The sequence below is a fragment of the Poecile atricapillus genome, chromosome Z (assembly GCF_030490865.1).
Source record: "Poecile atricapillus isolate bPoeAtr1 chromosome Z, bPoeAtr1.hap1, whole genome shotgun sequence".
Classification (NCBI taxonomy): domain Eukaryota; kingdom Metazoa; phylum Chordata; class Aves; order Passeriformes; family Paridae; genus Poecile; species Poecile atricapillus.
In genome coordinates this window covers 77,466,845-77,493,399 of record NC_081289.1, presented here as the reverse complement: position 1 = coordinate 77,493,399, position 26,555 = coordinate 77,466,845, and the positions used below count along the sequence as shown (strand labels likewise).

The 26,555-nt window shown below is 40.1% G+C and overlaps 1 protein-coding gene across 11 annotated transcripts in view; it reads left to right on the top strand.

The window, feature by feature from the left end:
• The first annotated feature begins 8,183 nt into the window (after positions 1–8,183).
• Positions 8,184–26,555, top strand: part of PAM (peptidylglycine alpha-amidating monooxygenase) — a 132,010-nt gene continuing 113,638 nt past the window's right edge. For 3 of the 11 annotated variants that reach the window (XM_058865366.1, XM_058865365.1, XM_058865362.1), the window contains exon 1: positions 9,349–9,493. The gene's annotated coding sequence lies outside the window, so the exon portion shown is untranslated. Of the gene's footprint in view, positions 8,299–9,347; positions 9,494–26,555 lie in introns of those variants that run through there. The other 8 variants (XM_058865367.1, XM_058865372.1, XM_058865364.1 and 5 more) reach the window with 5 other exon arrangements.

The window sequence follows — 26,555 nt, the reverse complement described above, 5'->3', positions numbered from 1 at the left end:
ATGACTACCTCTGCCACAATGTTAGAAATTGGATGAAAAACAACCTGGTTGGCTCCAGCAATCCTGTGTTCAATTACTTCAGAAGAATAATGGACCAAGGCAAAAAAATTTTCTTGTATCTGCTCTGTTATGAGATCAAAAGAAAGGACTCAATTTCTGGAAACCTGAGTCTACTAGCAAGACAAATAAGCATATAATGCATGAGGAAATCTCTCACATAGGTTCACATATCTTGCTCAGTTTTTTTCATGTAAGCCAGGAGAAATTTAGTTTTGGTGGCATGTTGTTGGACTTCACACCCCTGACAAATTCCAGATTTACTCAGTGGCTTGCTGTCCTTCTCCATAAGTGATCATTGTTCACTTAAGAGAAAATGACCTCTGCAAATATCTAAACATAAACCTAAAGGACATCTGCCAGGTCCCAGCACTTTCTTCTGCTATTTTCTTAAGGTGATTGGAGATGCATCCAGAGGGAATCTTTTGACACGTACATATCAATAACGTATAAAGGAAGGAAACTGGAAAAAAAGTAAATATATGACAAAAAAAGAGAAAGACGTGTTGTTGTTTTAAAATTTAAGTGCATTTCTAAGGTTTTGCATAGAGAGGATGAATTAAATCTGTCTGAAAAAAATGGTTGTATATCTTTCTTCAGAGACCACAAGCAATGCATGGACTCCTTTTTTAGATGTCAGAGTGCAAATGGATGTCTGAACTGGTGCTCTATTTTCAAGAAAGAGCAATTTTCACACCATCTTCAAACATTCCATGTTAATGGGATCCTTCCTCCTTTATTATGGAAGAGGGGCAGTTTGTAATCTCTCCCTTCTGGCATAATTCCTAGTGTGTCTTTTGCTCTCTAAAGGACAAGTAAATCCTGGGTTAATGAGGAATAATGGAAATATGTTAACTAAGACTTCAAATAATCAAACAACAGAATCATGAGACCACAGAATCCCAGAGTGGTTTGTGTTAGACAGGACATTAAACACCATCTTGTTCAAATTCCTTCACCATGGGTTGGGACATCTTCCACTACACCAGGCTGCTCAGAGCCCATCCAGGCTGGTCTTGAACACATCGAGGTATGGGGCATTCACAGCTTCTCTGGACAACCACTTCCAGTGCCTCATCACCTTTACAGAAAAGTTTTTCCCTATGCTATGGGTTCTTTCACTGGACACCAGAGAAGAGATCAGCATCTCCCTTCCATTTATGTGGAAGATTGTATTGGTTTGGCATGGCCTGGTTTGGGGTAGCAGGGGGGCCACAAAGAAAGCTCCTGTGGGAAGCTTCTAGAAGCTTCCCCCATGTCCAGCAGAGCCAGTCCCTTATGGCTCTGAAGATAGACATGCTGCTGACGAAAGCTGGCCAACGAGAGAGGTTGGTAACACCTCTGTGGTAACATATTTAAGAAGAAAATCAAAACAAAGTCAGGGTTTTGGCTTCTAGTCAGAAAAGAGGAGGATGAGAGAACATGTGAGGGAAAACAACATGGAGACACTACTGTCAGTGGAAAAGGAGGGGCAGGAGGTGCTCCAGGCGCTGGAGCTGAGGTTCCCCTGCAGGATGTGGTGATGACCATGGTGAAGCAGCTGTGGCCTGCAGCCCATGGGACATTGTTCATCCAGCCCCTGTCTTGAGGTTCAGGGACTTGACAAATGCTGGTAGAATGACAGCCAGTGGAAAAGTAAGGAAAAAGAGTACAACAGTCTTCTCTTTTCAGGGTTCATGTACCTGCACTCGCTGCCTGTGCATTTCCTTCTTACTCAGCCATGATTCTATCCTGTCTTTGTTGCCTCACTTCTTACACATGGTAACACAAAGCATTTTAGTTTTAAGAAAGAAATTAGCTACCATCTCTGCTCTGCTCTTGTATCCCTGAGGACAGTTTTGCAGGGGATGTTTTCCACTAATTTCATGAACAACTGAAGCCTTGCTCTCGTAAAATTCCGGGTCTTTTTGACTGATAGTTCAATAAATGTGCAATAGTATGGCGAGTTTGGCAGATTGTTAAATTCATTCTATATTCACAACTGGGTATCTTTATTTTTAGTCTTAGAGAAATGAAGAATTTAATGAAGATTCTGTGGGACATGGTAGAAAATGGGGACAAAAATTTGTTTTATCTTCTTTACACTGCTTTTGCAAGGCTCAGTTAGCATTTAAATACTCCTAACAATAAATATAAAGTATTAAGTAAATATTAAACAGATCTATTTAATTTTTTTCATTGCCCCTCTTACCAGTGTCATAACTTCATTCTTTTTCATTAATTTTGAATGGATAATTATGTGGCACAGAGTTTTGGTCATGCTGTACATTAATGCCTGAATAATCTCCCTCAATGTTCATTTGAGGCTACATCCTTGTCCAGAATACTAAATTTTGTAATATTTTGCACTGTGTCTAATAATTAGCTTGTAAGGAACCCACTATAAGTTGTCCCATGACAAACTGAACTATCTGGATTTTCAAAAGGTGTGGATGCATGACTCAACCCATAAAAAGGTGCTTTAAGCCTGGCACAACACTTGCAAATTTACCCAAGATAAATCTCAGCTAAATGTTGACAGTGAAAAACATTGACAAATGTTTTTCAAGGGCTTATTTTCCCACATTTCAAAATAAAATCTGCTTATTCAGATGTCACAGCATGATTTCCTCTGGATTGAAGAATTGCCTCTGTTCATGTGATTCTGAATGCAGTTACCTCTAAAAACCAAGGTTAGCATAGAATAAACAAATTCGAAAAGTTAAACAACTATTGTTTTTTCAGTAGACTTTGTTAGCAGATTTTGCCTTGTTCTAGGCAAACAATCAGTTATATGTATAGTCAATTAAGATCATATATGCAAAGGACTTGAAATCATTACTCTTCTGTATTTATCTTCTTACATCTCCTATTATGGCTATTTTTCATTCAAGAATTGTAGCAAAGAATTACCTTATTTCCCCTCTTTTCAGTGTGCCCGAGTTTGTTTTCCAAAGTCTGTGAATATTCTGTAGTTTAATCTTGAAAGGGTAGGGGAAATGTATCTTAAATGCGTGTAATACAACATCTGCACAACCCTCCAGAGCAAAAAGGACTACTGATAGACTTAAAACATTTTTGTTTACAGGTGCCTCTGCTTCTCTAAAAAAAAAGTATATTTTCACTGAGAGAAATGAACATCTGGAATAATGCATCTCACTAGAGACCATATCTGCAGCTTAGTCATCAGGCATTTCAGCACAATATGTCAGAATTTGGTAGTGAGCTACTAAATCCCTAATTAAGTAGGGATCTATCCTCACTCACTGATTAATACAATTAAGTACCAACAATGAATGGAAATCAACTGTTTTCCTATACCAAATTCTTAGGAGACAATCTAAGGATGGAATATAAGTTCTAATTCAACTCCACTTTTTTTGCAAGTCTTTCATTATTACATCTGACTTTTTTTTCTCAGAACAAGCAAGCAAATAAAAGGTAAGTACAGGAAACATCCCAACCGTTCAGAGATATCTATGTAGATATCCCCGAGCCAAAAGGGCAAGAGTAAGATTATTTAAAGACACACAAAAAAACATAGGAGAAATGTACACAATTTCCCAAGGACAGTTATTTAAATTGTCACATTCAAAATAATGACAACTGGATTATCTGCATTGAGGCACCAGCGATCACTCATACATATGGTCAGCCATGTCATGTTTGAGGATTCAAAGGATAGTATATATGTAGGATAGCAGCACACAAATAGATGAGAGAGATACAACAATATACATTTTCTGTTCTGAAACAATTAGAAACCATTTTCAGTGGTATGCAAAATAGGCATCACTCTAGGTAATATGTTATCCATAATTTGTCTTCAAAACACTAACAGAATTACTGTTATATTCATTAAGTACTATCTTACCAGAGGTAGAGATGAACATCCTTCACACATGGGAAAGGCATTATATAAACAAGTGGCCCAAAAGGTTACCTCATCTTCAGAGACCATTTACTGCATGAGAGCTGAGGTTTTGCTAAGCTTGCATTACTGGATTTGTTGCATATTTCGGTTCACCTGAATAAAACAAAGCCTCCAATATAAAGGTATTTGTTTTGTATATTTTTGCTTTATACCAAGGTATATATTATTGGTATATATTTATACAAACTACTTTAATGACAGCTGTGTTACATATCTTTATAATATATATCTCTTTCACTGGGACTCTTTTTTAAAATTGAAATTTATCTTGGTGAGTGCTACAAAAAAAATCTGGGAAATAGCAATGAATAAAATTGCAGCCTGAAGGAGATCATGGGCTGATTTCTATCCTCAGAAGAGCTCTTCAAAGGCTTTCATCCTTTTTGCTGCCAGGACGCTGCTCCATTTTCAAAGTAAAATCTCCATGCAGCTCTCTACTGTATGATGCAGTCTGTACTTTTACATATTCAAGAGAATAAAGAGAAAATTTGTGTCTTGTTTTTTTTTTTTTTAAAAAAATACATAATCCAAGGAAAAAGGAAATTAAGAATTTATAGCAAAAATGGAGTAAATTGTGCTCAGAGGAAAGAGCTCAGAGCCTGGAATCAATTTACCTATCTAAAATACTACATCAAGATATATGATACTGACCTTTATGATTTAATATTTACTATTGTCGTTTGCCAGTAACAATATTATTATGTTATGGAAGTATAAGCAAGAAGACTGTATGACTCAAAAGGGTTTTGCACAAATTGAAACAGCATTTTCTTACAGATCTGTAAATGGCAGATAGTGATGGTCTAGAATGGTTCAGGCATGGGTAATGAAAATTTCAACGTAAGTTTGCCACGATGCAAAAGCTTAGGACAGTTTATTCCTGTATACAAGGAAGCCCAAATACTTTATAATGAGATAATAACCACAGACCAAACATATCTTTTTATATAACTTCCATGTCAAAGATCTAAAATTAATTGCTTTAGCATGTACCTAATCTCAAAATTCAAGTCCTTGCTTAATTTGGACCTAATGCAGATGAAAAGATTGGCAAGCTAAAGAAAACCCTACAGTTTTATTTCTCATGAAAAGCTATTTTAAAGGTAGATATCCAGTCATGCAAGATGAGAAATAATTTTTCAACTCAGTGAAGTCACTCTTACAGGAGGTCTAGTACTTTACAGGACCTGGGGTTTGCTTTGTTTATTTTTCAGTACTTCAGACTAGGAAATAACAGCGTAAGTCACAGAATAAAGTTTAGTAGTTATTTTGTTTTCCTACATTAGAAATTTTCAAATTCGATGGACAGGACACTGTAAGCCAAGTCTCAGATTTCACAAGGAGACAAAAATTAAATATCACATTCTATGGTATTCATTTTATTGCCTTTGTGAAGCAATATGAAAACAGCATTCAAAGTAATAAAAGCAGTATGAGCAAACTGAGAAAAAATTCAGTAGAATGATATAAAGAGTCATTAAACATGAAGTCTAAGGTAGACTGCCTTATGTTAACCATAAAGGAAACCAGTAGATTTGACAGGTTCTACTCGAAAGACTTTGATACAAAGGTAGCCATAAAAAGCTGAGATTTTAATTAATTTTCTCTAATATTCAAGAAAAAACTTTTAAAATTCAGAAAGAAAACTTAAAAGCCCATCCTCTTAGTAGGCCCCAAGGTCAATCTCTTTCCCAGTTTCTTTTCAAAGAGTTGATAATATATCTTCTCAATGCTTTTCTCTTTTTTTTCCCCAAATACTTTGATTTCTTTTATTACTACCTGTAAGCCAATGTTCCCTACTTAGAAAAAGGACTGAATTTGTAGGCCACTATCATTGTCATAAAATAAGACTTTCTGATTCAGGGAACAATCACATGCTAAAGACTATTTTGCTATTTTGAGGTCCTCCAAATTCTTGTCCATGCTTTTCTTTGCAAAGATTGCTTTGAGAATGTATTAATCTCCTCCAAATTCTTGTCCATGCTTTTCTTTGCAAAGATTGCTTTGAGAATGTATTAATCTACAACAATTAAAGAATTTGCAGCTAGCATGGGAAACACTTCTAGAACAGGATGTAGGCCCCTGTGAGAGACTGCAAAGCTGCACGCTTCATGCACATGAGCCACATAGAGCTTAAGGTGGGGGCAAGCCTTTGGGTTGCTCCTGCCTCAGCAACAGGTGTTTATCGATTTGTTATTTCACAAAAGCACCATGTGCTTTGCTCAGGGCAAATCCTCGAATCCTTAGACCAGGTCTTTGCACTTACAGTGTTAATTTTCTTAAGCCAGACCAATAATGTCATGGCTTGGTGTGACAAAGAGCTCTACAAAAAAATGCTGGTGTGACTGCAAATCAGTTGGAGCCAGTAAGTCACCATGTCTGTTAAAAGAGCTTAATATTTCTTGCCATCAAAGAATGAAAGTGTCTTTTGGACACATTAATCACTAATTGCTTGCTATGTCCTATAGCCCCACAAAGGCAAATTTTCACCTTCTGAAGAAAAAGGACCAGTCAATTAAGACCAAGCCAGAACTTCACTGAAGTACTTTGAGAAATATTAATAAGCTTTCAAAGAATTAATTTGTGTTGCATTTTCCATTTCATATGAATGAGGAAAATGCTCCATCTTAATAACACATCTAGCCTTTTTAGAAATACTGAAACATCATCCATCATAGACCAAATTACCCAGATTTGTGTTCATAAAGAAGTCAGTACATCTACTCAGAAAAAAAAAATATTTTGAGGGTGGCAGAATTATGTTTTACCATATGTATTTCTTATATTTTTAAGGAGCATTGGGATAGTCCTCTTTGAAAAATGAATACTTCCTCACAATGCCCCTGAAAAACAATACAGCTCTAGGTCCTAATTCTTCCATTTTACCTATGCAGATAAACTTTTTGAAGGTCTCCTGCAAAACCTGTTCAGCAAGAGATGTTGAGCAGTGAGAGGAATGACTGATTTGTCTTTACAAACAAGCTGTGAGTCTGCTGATAGATGAAACTAGCACTGAGAGGTAAAAGAAATAATGGGATGGATTCCACTGATTGATGAATGGAAAAAGATAGTTGCCTTTACAAACATTTAAGGTTTAACATGTAGGTATGCTGGCAAAAGAAACTGGATATTGAAAGATGAAAGAGACAATGGAGAAACACCATAAATTCCATAAGAATTAAAAATTAAGAGGGACGGTTATACATTAGAGAGGAATCTTAGGTATCAGGCATTCCGGGAAGCCTGTACCTCTCAAGTACCTCAGCCAATGGGGAAAGAGAGAGGGACATGCGGCCAGGAGATTAGGATAAAAAGGAGGCCGTGTCCACCAAAAACCGAGAACCCAGGGGAATGCCCCATGGCCTCTCCCGTTATTCGAATAAAGTAAAAGGACCCCTCTGTTTCCTTTTTGGAAATAAACCGCTGGTAATTTTCCTGACAGAAGGGTTCCCATGCGGTGGCTATGCGTGGTTGAGATAGAGCACATTTTAAGTGCCCAAGCTCCAGCTCACTATTTTATACTACGAATTTCACTGAAAACATCACCGCATTAAAGTACACTGGAGCTCTGGACAAGCTTACAAGCCACAGTCGGCACACCCGCCTTGGATCCTTCGCTACCAGTACTGCCTTGTGCCATGCCCAGCACCCGTCCCTCGCAGGACATCATTCCGTGGCTCCCCGCTGTCCTGAGTCCGTGTTACGCCCCCCCGCCTCTGCACCCTGCAGAGGGGTCTGCAGACTTTTCCCCTCAATTCGCTGACCACCGCGTGCAGTGGTCAGCCTCTCCCCTATCCCGGCAGGAAGCGGCTTCACCCCCCGGGCCTGATCGCACACGGACCCGCCCGTTCATGCCGGAGGGCAGTCCGAGGGGCACGTGGCGCTTTGTTCCCTCCCCGCGGGCTCGCATGGCTCGGAGTCCTCCAAGCGGACCCCGAGCCCGTTCCGCAGACTCCAAACCGTTACCTGTGGACCCCAGCCCGTTCACTGCGAACACCGAGCCGTCCCCGGAGGACTCCAGGCCTTCCCCTGAGAACCCCAGCCTCCCCCCTGCGGCCGCCGCTCCACCGGGCCCCGCTCCCGACCCGGCGCGGAGCAGAGCTGGCTCGGACGGCGCCCCCCCGCGGCGCACTCCGGCGCAGCGATCGGACAGACGTGAGCGCCGCCGCGTCCCTCGCGCCGGGCGGGGCGCGAGGGGGGCGGTCCCGGGGCGGGGCAGGAAGGGGGGGGGTCGCGGCGGCGGTGGCCCCTGGTGTCGGTGTCGCTGCCGGTAGCGGGAGGGCGGGTCGGCCGGGAGTCGGCGGTGCGGCGCGGCGCACATTCCTCCCGTGAGTTCCACCTGCTCCGCGTTTCGCCCGGGCACGGGGGCTGCGGGGAGGGGAGGAGTAGAAGCAGGGGGTACTTTGAGTTGCGGTGATTCTCCCGAGCCCCGCGGCGGTGCCAGCTCAGGTCCCGCGCCTTGGCCGGACGCTCGTCCGACCGCGCTCTGCGCTGCCTCTGCTTGGGCACACATGCGGCGCTGCTGCTTCCCTGCCCACTGCCCAAGGCGCGGCGCCTTCTGCGGATGCCTCGGGGCGGGTTCTCGGACTCCCGGGGGCCTCTTTAGCACTGCCCGGGCCCGCGGCCGTGCGGGTGCCAGAAGCAGCTCTTCCCCTGCAGGCTGTGGCAGCTGCAGCGTTGGGAGGCGGGGGTAGATCCATCCCCCCCTCCTCGTCCCTGGCTGAGCGCTACCGCCGTCGCCTGAGGGGCTGAGTACGGCTGATCCTCCGGTCCCTCCGCCGGGACTTTGTATCCTGTACGAGGCCGACGGGAGGGACGAGCTTACTCGGGGCTGGGGTACGGCGCGCTCCCCGACCGCTAAAGTTTCCCGTGGCGCCCGGCGCCGGGAGCCCGAGCCCCAGCGGGCAGCTAGTGGTGCCGTCCCGGGGCTGGTGCCTCCCGCCCATCACAGGGTCCGGGTTAAAGGGGCAGGCGGCATGCCGGTGGTGGGAACATAGCTGAATGCGGAGAGGCAGAGCCCCTCCGGACTTTGCACTGCCCCGCTGGCGCTGTCATTTCTTCACCTTTGGGTGTCCAGCCATGGGAAGTGGTCAAGTGCTGACATTTTGTTAGTTTCGACTTCCAGCTGTTTCGAGTTGGATGTGGTTCCCAGTAGTGCTTGGGAGTGGCTTTTTTTTTTTTTTTTTTTTTTTTTTTTTTTTTTTTTTTTGAGGAGGGGTTTCTTGTGTTTTTGGTTTGGGTTTTTTTGTAAGCCTTCACTCCTCATTCAGTTCCTTTAAAACTCATGTATTACTTTCAGGCATTATTATCAAAATATGTATGTTTTGTATTTCAGTCTCTTAGAAATTGATTTGCACGTATTTTTGAATGTGCCAGATAACTATCCACTTGACAGAGCATGGCTGTGCTGTGAGAGCTGCTGTGTGAAGGGGTGGGTCCCCAAGCCCTTCAGCAGTGGTAAAGCTGTGGTCAGTTCTCAGGCTGGCTTGTGGACTGAAAACACAGAGATGCTGTCATTGGCAGGTTGGTAGGTTTTACCATAGACTATTTTCATATTGCCTGCTGTATGCTTGCAGATGAGTGCTCTTATAGATTGGAGTAAAAAAAAAAAAAAGTTAAAAAAAGCTAAATCACTGTCATTAATTAGAATTTTTAAGCTACTTACAAGGTAGCAGGCATTTTTAATATCACAAGTCTCTATTATCTGTCACTTGATATGAATCAGGTGTTTTGTTTCCTTTTTGATTTGGCCTACTCCTTTTCTGTCTTTGCAGGGGTTCTTACGTTAAAAACATCAGTAATAAATATATAGCTATCAAAAAAATACAGTTTAATACCAAAATTTTAACTGAACTTAAGTTTTTGAAGTTCCTATATGTTGGATTCTTACTTATATTTCTGTTTTGTGCTGTAGATCTGAAATCATCAGTTTGTCTTGTACTCTAAATCTGAAATCAGGAGCTAGTTTTCAGAAAAAAACTTGCTGCAAGACTGAAGCTGACTAGTTTTCTGACTAGCACATGCAGAAATAATGGAAACTGGCTTGAATTTAGCCCTTAGGTACTTGGCTAGCTTCTTTGATGTTGTGATCTCAACGTTGGGACAGGTGAAAATAAGAGGTCTAGGGAGGTAAGGACTAGCAAGTAGCTAGCAGATACTTCCTTTGACATATGGAGGCAGAGATCTGGAGAAGTGTATGTGCAAGCAGGTTTAGAGTAATCTCAGAGATCCAATCCAAAATACAAACCTACCATTTTGATACTTTATCTGCTTCATTGTCGGGTGAGAGAATCTCAGGGCTGTTGAGTATCAAATAATACAAGATAGGATTGAATCTGCTTGTTGTGGAGGTTATTTCCCTGCATGTGGCAGATACTACAAAATGGTCAGAGAGAATTATTTTTCTTGATTACTTAGAGGTGAACCCATAGGAACTAAGTTGTAAAATGCATACATATTGAAGACAATTCTTATTGTGTTGCTTCCATTTTACATGTAGTAATGGCTCAGAAGGTGCCAAGAGGTTGGCATTTGTTCTGAAGTTCTCATTTTACAGATTGACAGAAGTATTCATGTTGCATACTCAAAAACAATGGCATACACAATGCAATTAAGACTATACTTAGAAGGAATTTCATAACTTGTTAGGTTTCCGTTTAATCCTTAATTGGATCTGACCATTGCTTGTGATATTCAAGATGAATAAATCTCCTGGGATGCTTATAGTAATACTATCCAAAGTTCCAATTACTACAAGCAGATTTTTGAAACAAATGAAGGGAAACAAGCTAGAAAAAGTATTTCTAGTGTATACTTTGAAACAATCGCTAACAATTAGGATTAAATACTTAAAATACCATATCTACCATATTCTGTATGGTACTGATAGGCTATATCATGTTAGTTGTCTTGAGGACAAGATACAGTGCTGGCTGATGCGGGCAAATTGTTGCTGAACTGGTTTACCAGCCTGGTCTAGTATGGCAATCTGTATAGTCAAAATATTCTGAATAATTTAAAAAATGTCTCTACTTAGGCATCCAAGTTCAGTCTAATGTTAAAGTGGCAGAAAGAAGCACTGGACATTCTCTAACTAGTGAGAAGTGTTTTCTTCTTGCTCCAGAGCTTGAGTCAATCAAATGAATGCAGGGTGTTTTTCAGGCACAACTATTTTTCTCCTTTTTTCTCTCTCTTTTTTTCCTCCTTCTTCTCTCTCTTTTTTTCTTGTCCCACTCACCTCTTTTTTCTCCTCCCCTGTTCTCTTTTTTGTCCTCTTTTCCCTCTCCTTTTCCCCCTTACTTTCTTTTCCCCCTCTTTTACTCTTTCTTTCCCCAACACTTTTTTCATTGCCTTCCCCCTCCTTTATCACCTTCCCCCACTCCTGTCACCTTCCCCCCATTTCACCTTTCCCCCTTCTGTTTTGCTTCTCCTCATCACTTTTCACCTTTTTCTCTCCCTTTCATACCTTCCCCCTCCCCCCTCTTTTTTCTCTTTCTTTTTTTTGTTTAATCTCCTTTCTAAGGCAGTCAGGAGATAAAAATTTGAAATTCATAGGGGAGCAGAAAGACAGTGAGAATTTACAACATACTCCTTAATGAATAACCCCCTTCATTTCTCCGTGATAAGTGAAGGACTCCATTTCCTGTCAATCTTGCATGTACTCAAATTCAGTTTCTTCCAACAGGCCAAGGCAAGGAGGAGAGGGTATTATTTATATATTGTTCAGGCATGTTGAATCAACTAAAAACATTTTCCTGCTTTGAAAGATGTAAAAGTTTTACTTGAAAAACTTGATTCATTAGATGTCAAATTTTATGGGTTACTTTATAACTTATGTGAAACAAATATTTCAGTGTGAATTTTAATCAAAGATATGTGTGAATGCAAGTGTTGGGTGCTTTTGTTATGACAAAACTATATATTCTGGAAGCATAAAGTAATATAAAGTAGAATTTTGACATACAACTTAGGACCATGTGAGCAAAGCACAAGTACTCACAAAAATCATGTAGTGTATATGGGAAGCAAAATTTATGGTTAGTGCTGTTTTTTGAAGCACTGTTTTGGAGGTATACCTCTAAAATTTTGGGATTTATTATTACAAGTGTTGAGAAACTAGTTAGGTAGAGATTCTCTTTCAAATCTATGTAAGAATGTGGATGAAATTGAACACTAGCCCATGAAAGGATACCCATACATTGTATATGAAGAGATCCCAGAAAAAAACAAGCTTTTCCAATTTTTTTTTAGTAGGTGAAGGTCAGGCAGTGTGTTTCTAAGGAAGACACTTTGCAGTCATTAGTTGGAAGAGCTCTGTTGCAGCAATACTCCAAACCCTGTGAGCACTTGCTGTGTGTTGTAGAGGAAGGGGTTTTCTTGCTTTCCCACCAGCTGTCATTATTAGCAATGAAACTACTCAGCAGAACCCACCATTTTATGCAAAGAACAAAGTGTGTTTTGTTGAAACTGAAAGGCAATAAACGATAACTTGGGCTGTTCCTGCTGCAGTGGTGAAGTTCCTGCATTTTAGGCAACAGATGTCACTTGGCAAGTCCTCTGGTTTAAGATACCACGGTTCTACAATAGCCAGAGTGTGTTACCATGTGAGATGGAAGTTTAAAGTGCAGCTGCTGACAATGGATCACTGAATAGGTGGAAACTTGACTTCTATTTTTGAACAAATTAATTTTCATGAACTTGTATTTGAAATATATTCCTAGATTTTTTTCATCCTTTCATACTCTTGCTTTTGCAGTCCTGAATTTATGAAGACCAGGACAGATGGTTATCTCATCAGTATGATTACTTGCAGTGACAAGGGAGAAAGGGATGCTGGCTACCAAGTCCTCATTGTGTATTTTTGTTTATTCTTGACTGGTAATGATCTTTGCGTGATCTTTGCTGCATTTACCTTCCCTTTGGACAAAGAATGATGAAGGTGATGTTGAGTCATATCATATTTCTGATCCATTAATGCGGTATGGTCTCATACTCCATCACTGCCTGCCAATTCCATTCCACAGTTTATCAGTATTCTTTTTTGGATGTTATGGGTATGCTTGGTTGTCTCAGTCCTGTTCTAATGTTTTAGTCTGTGCTGTTGTACATTTGTGGTCTTCGTGTACTAGTACAAGTACTTTACTGTAGAAATCCCTTCAAAGCAATGGTATTGGAAAGTTTGTCTTTTGCAAAATCATCTATCTCTGTGTTAGAGTCCTAGTGTGTAGAGTTAATCAAGACTTAAATAAGCAAAAAAGAAGTTTTCTTCTGACAGTCATACGTTGCAAGTGGCCTACTTGTTTTCAGTCTTCTGTGTTGTGTATGCCTCAGGTCTTCATACTTGAATAACAAAGGGATTATTAGTCTTTCATACTTGGGAACAAAAAGGGATTATGAGGAAATGTTTATGTTGAACTTAAGGTTTGTGAATTTTTTTCCTTTTTTTTAAAGCACAGGACCTGATTAACACTAGAGAGCCACTACAAAACCTTAGATTTGTTTTGCTCTTACCCTTTCCACCCACACATAAAAATGGGGGGAGGTGCGGGATGAGGTTGTTAGCTGTACATTTGCTTTCTGTTGCAGACTTCTAAGTAATGTCCTTTGATACATATCATAAAACAATTACTCATCTTAAAAATTAGGGCCCACAGCATGCCATTTCTGGCTTGTTTCAAAAATGTCAGTCTAATTTTCAGTCTAAATTATTCGCAGTCTTTGTACATACTCATTGTTCTTGTTTAGCATCATTCAGTAGCTTAATTCTTAGTTCATTCTCTGTATATACTTTGTAGAGAACAGTCGTGTTTACTTTTAGACTTCATATTGCTGGGCTTAAAAGTCGATATTGTCTTTGTTTCATTACATACTGGGAAAACTAAGAGCCTGTTGGGTTCAGCTTGGAAAAGAGAAGGCTGAATTCTGTTGCAGACTACAGCTTCCTCAAGGGAGGAAGTGGAGTGAATGGTGCAGATCTGCTCTCTCTGGTGATCCGACACAAGGAAGAGGAATGAAGCTGAATCAGAGGAAGTTCAGATACACAAATATAAGGCTATATTTATGAAACAGTTCATGAAATTACCACTTGTAATCTTGTTTCAATTGTTTTTGTTTAACACCTCATTTTGAGTTGGGTTGTTTTTTTTTCCCCCACGTCTTCTAATTTACTTTCCTTACATTTAATAATGCCTCATGTTTTAGTATGGATGAAAAAGAAAATAGTTAATCACCCCACCCCTGACCAGGTCCACTGCATTTTCTTTAGTCTTGGGGAATGATCTTTTGTTTCATCAAAGAAAGATGGTATAATTTGCTAAGATAATGTAAGAAAGTTTATATTTAAATTTTTTCTGTCACTCTGTTTCTGATTTCTCTCTTTTCTTCTGTTTCTTGTAATTTCCCTCCATTTCTAATTATTTTTTACTTCAGAATCCATTCAGTTTCTTTTTCTCTTTGGTTCTTTGTTGAAACTAAGGTGAATTAATGTACTTATAAGTAGCAGTAGTTCTAAGGTACATTTCTAAACTCCAGGATAATGGTCAGCCTTGAAGGCTTAGATTGCTGTCTGATACTTCCCACAGTAAGTTTCTTTGGTCTACAGACTGTAACATTGACAAGTTACTGAATATTGGACGTGAAGTCTTCCAGTTGAAGGCTGAGGTGTTGTTTTGCTGTGAAGAGAATAAGAGGAGTGCAAACAGAGACTAGAAGAGAATGTAAGGCGAAGTAGGTGAATCGGGGAGGATCAGAGGAGTTGCATTGAAGGTCAGTCTGTGGAAGGAAATGGGGCTTAGTCTGTGCAAAGAAATGTGGTCATGACCTGGTAGGAGAGGGAGAAACTGTATGAACTCTTGGGATAGGCTGACAAGGATCTGGATTTAGGGAAGAAAACTGAAATAGGAGATGGGATTGTATGAACTAGTGGCTGAAAAAAAATTGAAGTGAAAGACTGTAATGTTGAAAATCAGGCTAATGTGAAGTGAGGTGGTAAAGAAATGGAAAGACTGAGTGGAACAGGTCAGTTATGACCTGTGTCACAGTAAATGTATTACTTCTCACATCTTTAAGAGATATTTAAAGGATTGCATTAAGAATTATTGAGAATAGTCAAATGCTTTGTTCAATGAGATTCATTAACATGCATTCATAATTGAGCATAATTGGTATACAATTATGCTTACCTTAATCCTCATATTTTCAGGAAATCATAGCTTTTTCTTTTAGAAGTACATATCCATCTGTCATTTGTGGATCCGCCCTGTACCCCTTCCCAGGTGACTTAACTTTGTGAAACTGCACCTTTACATCTATTCAGGTACTGAAGGTGGTTGTAGTCCAGTGTTTTATCAGTAACGACAGTGCTTATGGCTTTGTGACTGTTGGAGTGTTAGTGATTATTTTGCTTTACGAGTCAGCTTGCTTTAATAAAATTCTCCCTGAACCTCCTTCAGGAGGTTCAGGGAGCCCTAAAGCAGGAGTGAAGAAAAGAATTTGAAAAGTCAGCCTTGCCTGCTTACAGTAGTCCACTTAAAGCAGGCTGGGAAAGTTACTGTTTGTTTTAGATATCGGCTCTGTTTCAATCTTTATGTTTTAGTTTTTCATGGATTATTTATATTCAGATTAGTTAAATTCAGTTGGCTTTAATTCCTTTTGCAAGCATGTTGTACCCTGATGTCAAATTAAGGAGATGGATTTTATGGTACTAAGAATCCCAGTCTCATTATGGAAGAGATTAAGGATTTTATGATGAATTTTAAAGCATCCTTTTTATCCTGACTTTAAATACTTTTTGCTTCCTTCTTGTTTACTGATGTTTGTATTGAGACAATGTTAATGTATTTGAATCATCATTTTAAGAATTTTAGTTTACTGTAGTCCTTTCAGAAGAACTTGCTGTAGTACCTAGTTTGGGAGAACCTAGCTGTTCTTATAAAAGCTCGTCATATATAACATAGTTTTTATTACACATGACAGTTACCAGAATGTTAATTAAACAATGATTTCCAGTTTTGTTTCTTTTCAACCAAAAAAAAAGGGGTTTTTTTGTCCTTTCTTTGACTGTCTCCCCCAGCTTTCTCCCTCTGAAAATAAAGGATCACAGAGTGGTTGAGGTGGCAGGGAGCCTTTGGAGATTATGTAGTGTAACTCCACATTCAGTTAAATAGGACCAGCTATATCAGGTTGCATATGACTGTGTTCACTCAGGTTTTGAGTAGTTCTAAGGATGGAGACTCCACAGCTCCTCTTGGCAGCCTTTTACCATGCTTGACCACTCTAACAATGAGCAAGTGTATTCTTTTTTGCATGTAGAATTTCTTCTGATTCAATTTATTCCTGTTGACTCTTTTCTAGTCAGAGGACACTGCTGAGGAAAGTCTGACATGCTTTCATCCTATGCTTATCAATCTTCTGTTTATGTGTATTGATTAGGTTTCACCCTATCCTAAGCAGGCCTTCTCTTCAGGCTGTAAACAGTCCCATCTCTCCTCATATGACAGATGCTGTAGTCCCTTGATCATCTTTGTGTCCTGTGTTTGGTCTTGCTCAGTATGTCCACATCTCTTACACTAGTTTGGACTCCACTTGTGTGTTGTGTCCACCTGCTGACACATGTGAGGGTAAGGGTCCATGGTAAAGTTCCTCTGGAAATGGCTCGAGGCTGTTTTTACTGATGGCTTTGCACACCTGAAAATGTGTTTCTTTAGGATGTGATCTCAAAATCTAAAGTAGGCTTAAATTGTTAGTTAATTAGCTAAAGTAAAATGTAGTAATTTCTGTGAAATTACCTTATAATTCCCATAAGAAATCTCCTGTACAATTTTCTCATGAAGGAAAATTATCTTTTATATTTTCCAAAAAGTCACAAGTTTCACAGCTTGATAGTGTGTCATGTTCTACTGTGGTGAACTGCAAGGAGTTTTTTGAAAACAGGCGGTCTGTGACGAAATTAAGTCAAACGAGATAGTATTGTATCTGAGAACCGATTATTGGTAACAAAAAAAAGAGAGAGTTGCCCTACAAAAGAGGACTGGAAAAGACAGAAAAAGGAGGAAGGAAAATGAAGAAGAATGTGGGGAGTGGAGGGCGGGCAGCGAGAAGAAGCCGGCATTACCAGCAGCAGTCCGGGAATGCGGTCGCGGTCCGAGTGTCAGAGTGAGTGTCGCTGCCTGCTGGGGACCCCACGCAGCTCTTGGAGGGGCTTCACAGGCAGCGCTCCCGCGGCCACGGGGCTGGCAGCGGCGCTTGGGCGGCAGGCCCAGAACGCTGCACAGCCCTGCGGTGTCACAGAGGTGGGCTGGCTCGGCCGAGCCGGGCTGGAGGCAGGCGGGAATGCAGGAATGAAGCGGGCAGGGCGTCGGTCAGGGAGACGGGGAGGCAGGCCAGGCGGCGGCTGGGACGAGCGAGGGGCAGGGCAGGACACGGGCTGCACACAAAGCTCGGAGGTCAGCCGGTGTCCGGCCAAGTGGGAGTGGGGCGAGGACGTCAGGGAGAGTGAGGGCCCAGAGGGCAAAAAGGCCATAAAGAACGCTGGAGCTGGGGCAGAAAGGCCATAAAGAGGGCTGGAGCTGGGGCAAAAAGGACAAACAGGCTAGGGCAAGGGCTAGAAGCAGACAGCTGGCTGGAGACATAACAAAAAGCCAAAAAGCCCCAGAGCTAGTGACGCAGTTACTTTTATGTCCCCTGGCTCCTCCCAAGGTCTTCCTGCGGACAGGAGACCGGACAGGAGACCGCTGGCCCAGTCCAACCTTCCACTGCAGCCCATGGGTGCAGACCTTTTTCCATGTGACTGGAGAGCCCCTCTGGAGGGTACAGTATCTCCTGCCACCTGTCTGGCCCAGGTGAGACACGAACTGCCTGCCAAAGTCTCCCCAGAGACAAGGGTTTCCTCCATCTTCTCCTATTGCCTCCTGCAGTGGCACATGTGCAACCCCTCCCACACAGGCCTCTAACAATCAGTGTTGAGACAGAATCAAAATTAAATTAGCTCTTCATATGGTGGCAGTGAGGTATTATGGTCTTTCTTTTGTGGAATGGATTTACCTTACTAACTCTAGCATACCAAAGTTGTTTCAACATTTGAGTTTGTATGAAAGAAAATTAGTAACTCTCACTGGTGAAAATTATTTTGCTCTGTAAGAGGTCAGTAGTACCTAGCAAGGGCAAGGTAAATCAATCTTATCATGGGTCTTCTGAACATGGAGATCTTGCCCCATAAACCCATTTTTGAGGCTCTCTTTGTGGTCATCCTTGGATGTTGATCAGCTCTACTGGCCTTTTATTTCCCACTGGAGTGTCCTTTGTGCCCAAAACTAGGCTGAGCAGGTGTGACTGAGCATCACTGTCACTCCCAGAGTGCCAACAGTTGTCGCTGCAAGTTTAGCATAACTGAGAATTCCCAGGGTGAATGTCCATGTCTGCTCTGTTGAAGGAATGGGAATCACAGTTTTCGCAAAATATATGTTGTAGAACATATTGGCAAAGTGTTCTGAAATTAAGGACTTAGTTTTTAGTACCTGGGCCAGTATCTCAAGGATCACTGTAAACAAGGTTGTCCTTCCAGTACCAAGGTGCACCCCCCTCTTCTGTCTCAGACAGGAACCTGGTGTCTGGTGCTGTGTGGTGATGACCTGACAGTAGTTTGTAAGTCTCATAGCCTTGGACTCACACCCTCCTATTCAGAATTATTAATGCTCATGTCAGCACTGTTGGCCAAATCAGTTGAAGGGCAGGTAGGTGGAAGAATTCACAACTTTTTTTTGGTGAGTCTTCTAGTATGCTTTACTGAGCTGGCTCCGCAAGGTTGATGGGGATATGTGATAAACTCATGTTACCTGGTATTCACCATCCCACAACTGAACCATTTTTGCTGGAAATGACAACCCTTATTTGATTTAATACAAATGGTAATGCCTAACCATTGGTTTAAAAAGCAAAGGCCTTTCATAATGACCTTCTGGTTGGAAGGAGAGGTAGGCAATACAATCAGGTGCTTGTACATGTATCTGCCCGCACCAATATTTATTGCAGACCCTGATCTTTTGAAGTAGCCCAGTGTAACATCTGTCAGGGTGGCCTTAACTGATCAGCAACAGCATTGTATTCCTGTGGTAGCTCACCATGATTTGCAATAGGGACGTCTACGTGTCTCTCACAGCTAAGTAAGCAATGCTTTTATACACCCTGTATAACACCCTGTGGGATTTACCATGTGTCATCCAGTCATCTGCTTGTCATTTCCCAGACCACAGTGTGAAACCTTTGTGTACTGCCTAAGAGTCAGAAAAAAAGACTTCTGAAGCTGATTGTTCCATAGCCATTAATACATTAATACAGCCATTAATTTAACATACTGCTTGCTTCTCCCTTTCCTTCCTTGATAGGTTAGGAAGGTTTGCTCTGCCATTTCAAATTATGTTACTTTCCATTGCAGTTTTTCTTTCACATTTCTTGATGTCCAGTCAGTGAAACATCCATTCTCCATTGCTCATACAGTGGGAACTGCTCTGCCCAATGTAGAGGCACACTGTTGTTACTTAGGACAATTTGTCCTGTTTTCTCCTGTAAGGTGCTTTGTTTTGGCCGGGAGATATAAGCTTAGAAATGCACCATTTCCACTTGACTTTTTTTTCTTAAAAAAAATTATACAATGATTTTTTATCTGGGCCAAATATGATGTAAATTGCCTCTGAAACCATCATAGACCAAGAATTTTCTGTTTCTGCTTTGCATTTCTGCTATATAAAGTATGATCTGTTCAGTTGATTTGGGCAACATTCTGTAAAGTGCCTGCCAAATTATTCTTCCAAATTTTACTCCTGTGGCAGTGCTCTGAATTTTCTTGGGGATCATTTCCCAGACATGATTTTACATTGCCTCAGTGGCATTGCGCAGTGCTTCTCCCACTTCTTGTTTAGTGATGTGGATAAGATCATCCCCCTAACAGCAATTCACAGTGTGGGGAAGTACGGAGGTCTTCCAAATACTGGGCTGCTAGCCCATGGCAAATTCTGGGTCTGTGCAGATGCCTCGGCAGCAGTGCTGTGGGGGTGTATTGCTGAACCTGACATGAATGTGTGGACTGCTGTTCTCGCTCATTAGCTGCTGGCATTCCAAAGAAAGCCTTCACTGCATCCCATGCCAAAGCTTCCGGATACAGCTTGCTGGCTCAGAAAACTTGGGCACTTCATATCTGTGTGGGGCAGTCTTGTTTAGCAGTCAGTAACCAACTGTCATTCTCTGAGAGCAGTCAGGCATCCTCCCTACTAGATGGTGCTGCTGAAGTGGAGAATGGGCTTTCTGAATGATGCCTGTCTCTGACAGCTGTAATGATCTGGATGATCTTTAGGTAGCCTCTGGCTAGCCTGTACCATTTTAATGCAATCGTTTTGAGGAAGCTTCCAATCAGGATCTGAAACAATTTTTCTCACAGTGATAGCAGGAACCCTAGAAGAATATTTGCCTCCCTGTTACCTTGAAAGCTTTTCCTGACATCAAGTCATACCCAGTAATGTAGTCATGTACTTAAGCTACCTGCACCTTTGCCAGAAAAGACAAGTTAGAACCCAGCTGTAATAGCAAAGAAGTATAACAAGTTTCTACCTTCTCCCCTTCCCTGCCTCTCCAAGTGATTAATAGTTATTAGTTTATTTATTAGGTATAGGGGACCCTGTGAAATACAGTGACCTCAGGCCTGTAACTATCAGAACCATCACCCACTGGCAGATGTGTACTGCCAACACAATATAAGTTTTCTTAACTTTCTGTGAGATCTCAGCCACCCATTTCACCTTTGTGGGGATGACGCATGTCTAGTTAATTGATACACAGTTTGTATGTGACCTACCAAATTGGGGTAGGGAATGGTTCTGGTATACCAGGAGTGCACTTTTCCCAGTGAACATGAAAACAGTAGGTATACTCAGTCTATCCACTGTCCTGATTTATTTTTGTGGTCTCTTTTTATCTTTTCCCTGTTTATATTTGTTTCATAAATAAAGGATGGTTTCCTGTCAGTTCCGTATTTTGGGACTGCAGACTGGAGTAAAACTTAAAACATTTCCTTTTGTGTAACTGTTTTCTGTTGCAGAGTGTAATATATGGTTGTATAATTTGTGTTTTGTTGTATATGTATATAAGTAGTAAGAAGAAATAAAAACTAGTTACAGGTATCAAACACACATGCATAGCAAAGAGTTACAGCACCACAGCCAGGAGCCAGAAGAGAAGGGTCATTTGCAGAAGAATAGAATAGCACCAAAGAGAACAAGACCCACCCAAGCAAAATCAGTGTACTGACGATTCAGTGATTTTCACCTGATACAGAACTCATCTGATTCTCCAGACCATGCATTTCAATACCCAGTTCCCTTAAAGCCACTCAAACCTTTCCTCCCTTCTTGGAAATCTAGTTAACAAACCTACAGTAAATATGAATATGCAACAAACCCTAAGAGAAAAAAACTGTACAACCTCAAACTGCAGAAACTATAAAAACCCACTCCTCCAAACGACAAGTGTGAACTTGGGGGTATCAGTGCAACAGAAGCTGATTCAGAGTTCACCCAGTGTCGACCCCAGGCTCCTCACTGACAGTGATTATGATTGTTTCTGTGACTAAATTGTACAAATTTTTCAATAAAATTATTATTGATAAATTTGGCTCTATTTCATTTATAACACAGAGGATACATCTACAATAATATGTATCACATATATCTTCCTATGACAAGAGAGTAGGGATGTATCTTCCGTGACTGCCATCTGCATGCAGCACAGGTTGGCATGGGCTGTGCACATTGGCAGATACTTTTGCAGGAGTGGCCTTTACTGAGAAGTTTTTACCTGCTTTTTTCCTCCTATGGAATACTGAGGGCACATTGCTTTTTTTTTAACTGCTTTTATATGGTGTGATCTATTTCACCTTCAAAAGAAATTGAACAAAGTAAATAGCTGCCAAATATTCTGCTTTGCTTGTGGCAAAGGAAGAAAAAAACTAATCATATCTGCTTTCAGACATCCATGACTGTTTTTATGTGGTCTTGAAAAGACATCTCTGATTTGGAGATTGATCTTCTAACTGTATTCTGTGTCTGATACTTGATCTTTTATTCTAAGGATGTGCGAGGATGATGCAGATAGATAATTCAGTCCTACATTACCTATATTACTGGATCAATTTGTGTACTTTAGTTTCTATCATGATACATATCAGTGGAAATTGTGGGCTTGTGTAGTGAAGTAGCGATCAATTCAGTCCTTCCACTTTCCTTACCTGGCCTTTTAATCTAATCAGAGTGGAAACAAAATTACATAGTCTCTGTGAAAAACGAGGTTCACATAATTTTTATAGAATTTAAAAGTTTAATAAAAAAGACAATTAGCAGAAAAAAATAAAGTAAAGTATACAGATACGGCCGGGTGTCTCTGCATTCAGCCAAGAGAGCACACCTTACTAACAAAGGATTGTCCCTTAAAAACAGAACCCTACTACATATCCATAAATTCTCATACATATTCATACATTCTTCTTAGGATCTTTGGTGTTCTTCTGTTTAGTTTTCTCTTGCCCCCTTCCCAATAGATCGATCTTCTTGGCGCCATTGAGATTTACATTCTCTGATACCAGAAATGCAATAAATTCCTCCCCCCAGAGTTCTGGTCACTGCTGTCTTAATCTGGATAAGATAGTTTACAAAAGGAAAAAGAAAGTGTCTCCAGCTATCTTTTTCAGTCTTTGGGTTATACAGACAAAAGTAGTTTTTGTTTAATGCTATGTCATAGCTTAACATATATGTATTATACCACTATTTCTAAGTTTCATCAATAACAGAAATAAAGAAAACTATATTAATACAACAAAAATTTCCATTCTTATACACATAACATTCATTTTAATATTTGCGAAAAGCCAACAATATATGTATCTATAACAGTCTCTCTATTTTTTTATAGGCATCAAAGCTGGCAATGTGTTAGAGAGCTGGTAATGTTATTTTGGCCACCTACAAACGTCTTACCAACTTGTTGGATATACTTCTACTGTTGTGATAGCTATTTGGGTCTTGTGTGTGCACTCTAGGAATTATTTGTTTTGATACTGTTGTGTTTCTTTACTATCTTTTTGCCTGCTGAAAAATGTATTTCATAGTTAGCTAATGTAGCAAGAAATTGTTCAGCTGATTATTTGTGACTATTTCTTGCAGGAGTTGCTGGATCAGAAATTAATTGCAAGCATGAAAAAACTCGTTTTGGAGAACTTGCTTTGAGCTGACATAGTTTCTCTCGAGTGTCTGTGCTTAATCTCACACCACTGCTTGATCATGGGAGAGGATCTTTGATCTATGGAAATGTTTGCTTCCTAGGGCTTCCCCAAGTGGCTTTTACTAAGGTTTATCCCTATCCTGTTCTTGCTGCTTAGGAATAAATAATGAGTTTCCAGCACCAGTTCTTTCACTTTTTACACAAAGAGGTAGTAGAAAACTTGCTAGTATTCAGTGGATTCATTATGTGAATATTTTATTCCATTTTGCAGCACGAAGCTTTAGGAACGTGTCCAAATTATTAACTTTTTTTTGGCTACTTCCCCTTAAGTGTTTCAAAATAAATAAATTCTGACTAAACTTTTAAACTTATTTTTGGTTATAACCTCATACTTTCGAGGACCATTTCTTTGTACTGCTGTTGATACAGAACTCGAGAGCTGTACAACATTTCAGGATGAGCCTATAATTGTAGAGTTAGAGTGCACTGTAGCTGGGTGATCTGGTGGCATGTTATGAATAGGTATATCATCCAGATTGTGTGAACTTTCTGTAAGCTGACATAGGATTTAAATGAGTATGAGTACTTTAAATTGTCAGGAAAATTAATCCACAAACACCAGAGGTTTATGTCCAAAAAGGAGACAGAGGAGTCCTTCTTTATTCGAATAAAGGGAGAGGCCATTGGGCATTCCCCTGGGGTCTCTCAAATTTTTGGAGGGCGCAGCCTCCTTTTTATCCTAATTCCCGGCCACTTGTCCCTTCTCTCTTTCCCCATAGGCTGAGGTACTTGAGAGGTACAGGCTTCCCGGAACGCCTGATACCGGCGATACCTTCCCCCCTCCACACACCATGCATAATCCCTTCTTAATTCTTAACTTTTGTGGAATTCATGGTGGTCTTTCAGTGCCTCTTTCATCTTTTAGTGGAATCCATCCCATTGTTTCTGTTGTCTCTCACTGATAGCTGCATCTTATCAGCAGATCCACAGCTTATTTGTAAAGACAAACCCGTCATTCCTCTCGAAATGGAGCATGTCTCATGAGAACTGTGTCACTCATTCTCTTAAATTATGTTTTAAATGTATTTTACTACAGTAGTTAAACCTGCATGTTCTACTCAAAGATTTAGATTTTTCTTTGCTACTTTTTTCATATTTCAGAATAGTTGCCATGCTAGCTAGTTTTGCTGTTGTCTTTGTCACATGTTTTCCTGTACCCCTCACACTTCTTGGTTTGATTTGTTTTTCAAATGGTCTTGCTCTAGATCCAGAACTCTGACTAGATAGGAAATGGATCTAACAGGCGTGGAATAGTATCTCCTTTTTAGGGAAGTCAGTTTTCATTGAAGTACTTCCTTTATTGCCGTCTCTGATACTTAAATTGCATAAAATAAAACTTGGCATTACCAGTGTGAGCAGCACTGGTCTTAGAGCTCTTGGATAAAGTGGAATAAAACCTGAGCTTATTGTAGCAATAGTAACAAAGTGCTCTCAAACCAATATTGTTGCTTAGAAAACTTAGAAAGTCTGCACTGAGGCTTTTCCAGTTGTCACACCACACCCCCAGACAGAGGAGAGATTATGTTAGGATGGTAGCTCTATGTGAACTTCCAGTGTTCTCTAGTAGCTACTGTTAGAGCCAGACAGTGAATCAAGAACAGCTGATCTTGGCCAAGTATGTTCCCTTGATTTGACTGGTTTTGGAAGATGTAACACCTAGGGCCTTAACTTGGAAACAGAAGGGATTACTGTCAAATTAGGATTAATAAAAAAGGATTAATATCAAACCCAGCTATATTTTTTGCATAAGTACAGTTTCCTGTCTTCCTTGGGTAATTCGAAGATTTTGCTGCTACAAATAGTGTTCTCAATACTTAGCTACCCTATTCTCTAATCTTTTCTATTGAGATTCTGTTCTGTCTATCCATTTAGTGGATATTGGTACACAACACATTTACAAAATGGACCGTAAATTATAATCTTGTTAGATGTGAGTGCTTTTTGAAGAATTTGTGTGTACTGAAATATGATATGAAAGTTTTTCAGGGTTCTTGTTTCTTGGTATGTTGGCAGTTTTGGGTATAAGATACATCTGTAGTTGCTAAAGTTTGTTTGTAGTCTTGACAAATATATGAGCCAGTAAAAGGGGTAGCCTTGGATTAAAGCCGCCTTTGCCACTGTTATTTAATGCCCCCATGGCTCCAGATTCCTACCCTCCCTGTTTACTCTTTGGGCTTTTACTTTATTATTTCTGTTTGGCTTCTTTATTTAACCAGTATAAATTTTTTAAAATTTTTTAAACCAATTTCTTAAACCAAAAAAGATTTTCAATGAAGACTATATTTTTCTCAAAGTTGCTCCCATTAATTTTTCTCTCTCTTGTTCTAGTTGGGCAGTCTCCAACTTGAAATTTGTGCATTTCTTCTCTACAATAGTAAAGAAACTGGGAGAGGGAGGAAACTAAAGGAAATAAAACTTTATTCTTTATTGCTTTTATTTCAGATAACTGGAGCTATCACCTGACCTTGTCTTGTCAAAATCTTTTACGTCCTTGAGGAGGAGTGCTATTTTGACAATCTTCCCCACAAGCATTAGAATGTTAGAGCTGTTACTTTTGGTGCTTGTAGTCTTCTTTATTCCTTTTATTTTTTCTGTCAGTCACATTTATAACAGTTGCTTATTAAAAATAATATTACTGAAGGGTAATCTTAAGTGTTTCCAACATATCTGAGAGTTTTTCTGTTTTCCTCCTTTTTTTTGTATTTCTATGTTTCATTTTTTGGTGATTTTAAAAGTAACTCTCAGCTTCCTTAGTTATGTCTTCAAAATATGTGTTAAAAATAGTTTTTTACCTAGTTTTGGCTTTTCTGAACTGATCAGATTTTCTGTAGGTTTTGGGGTTTTGTATTTCTGTTTTTTCATAGTTTGTTAGTTTTGTTGCTTCCTCTGAATTTTATTTTTACTTCTGTCATGTGGTATTTTTTTCTTGCGAAATGAGTTGGGGAAATCAATATGGAGTTACTTATTCATTGAATTCAGAAGGCCACTGTTGAAAACTGCACTTGAACTTTTGAATTTGTATTACTAGATTTTTTCAGGAGCAAATGTTCCCAAAGAATTGAATGTATTTTATAATAGTATGTGATAGTCATTCTGTTGATCAGTGTTAAGTACCTGTACATACACAGCAGGGCTCAGTCTTCTGATAGGTATTGTGGTTATCACTAAGCAATAAATCTGGTCTTTGGTGTTCAAATCATGAAGGTCAGCATTTGTGTCTTACTTTGTATTTTCATCCCTGTCAAAGCAACTTGACCTACATACA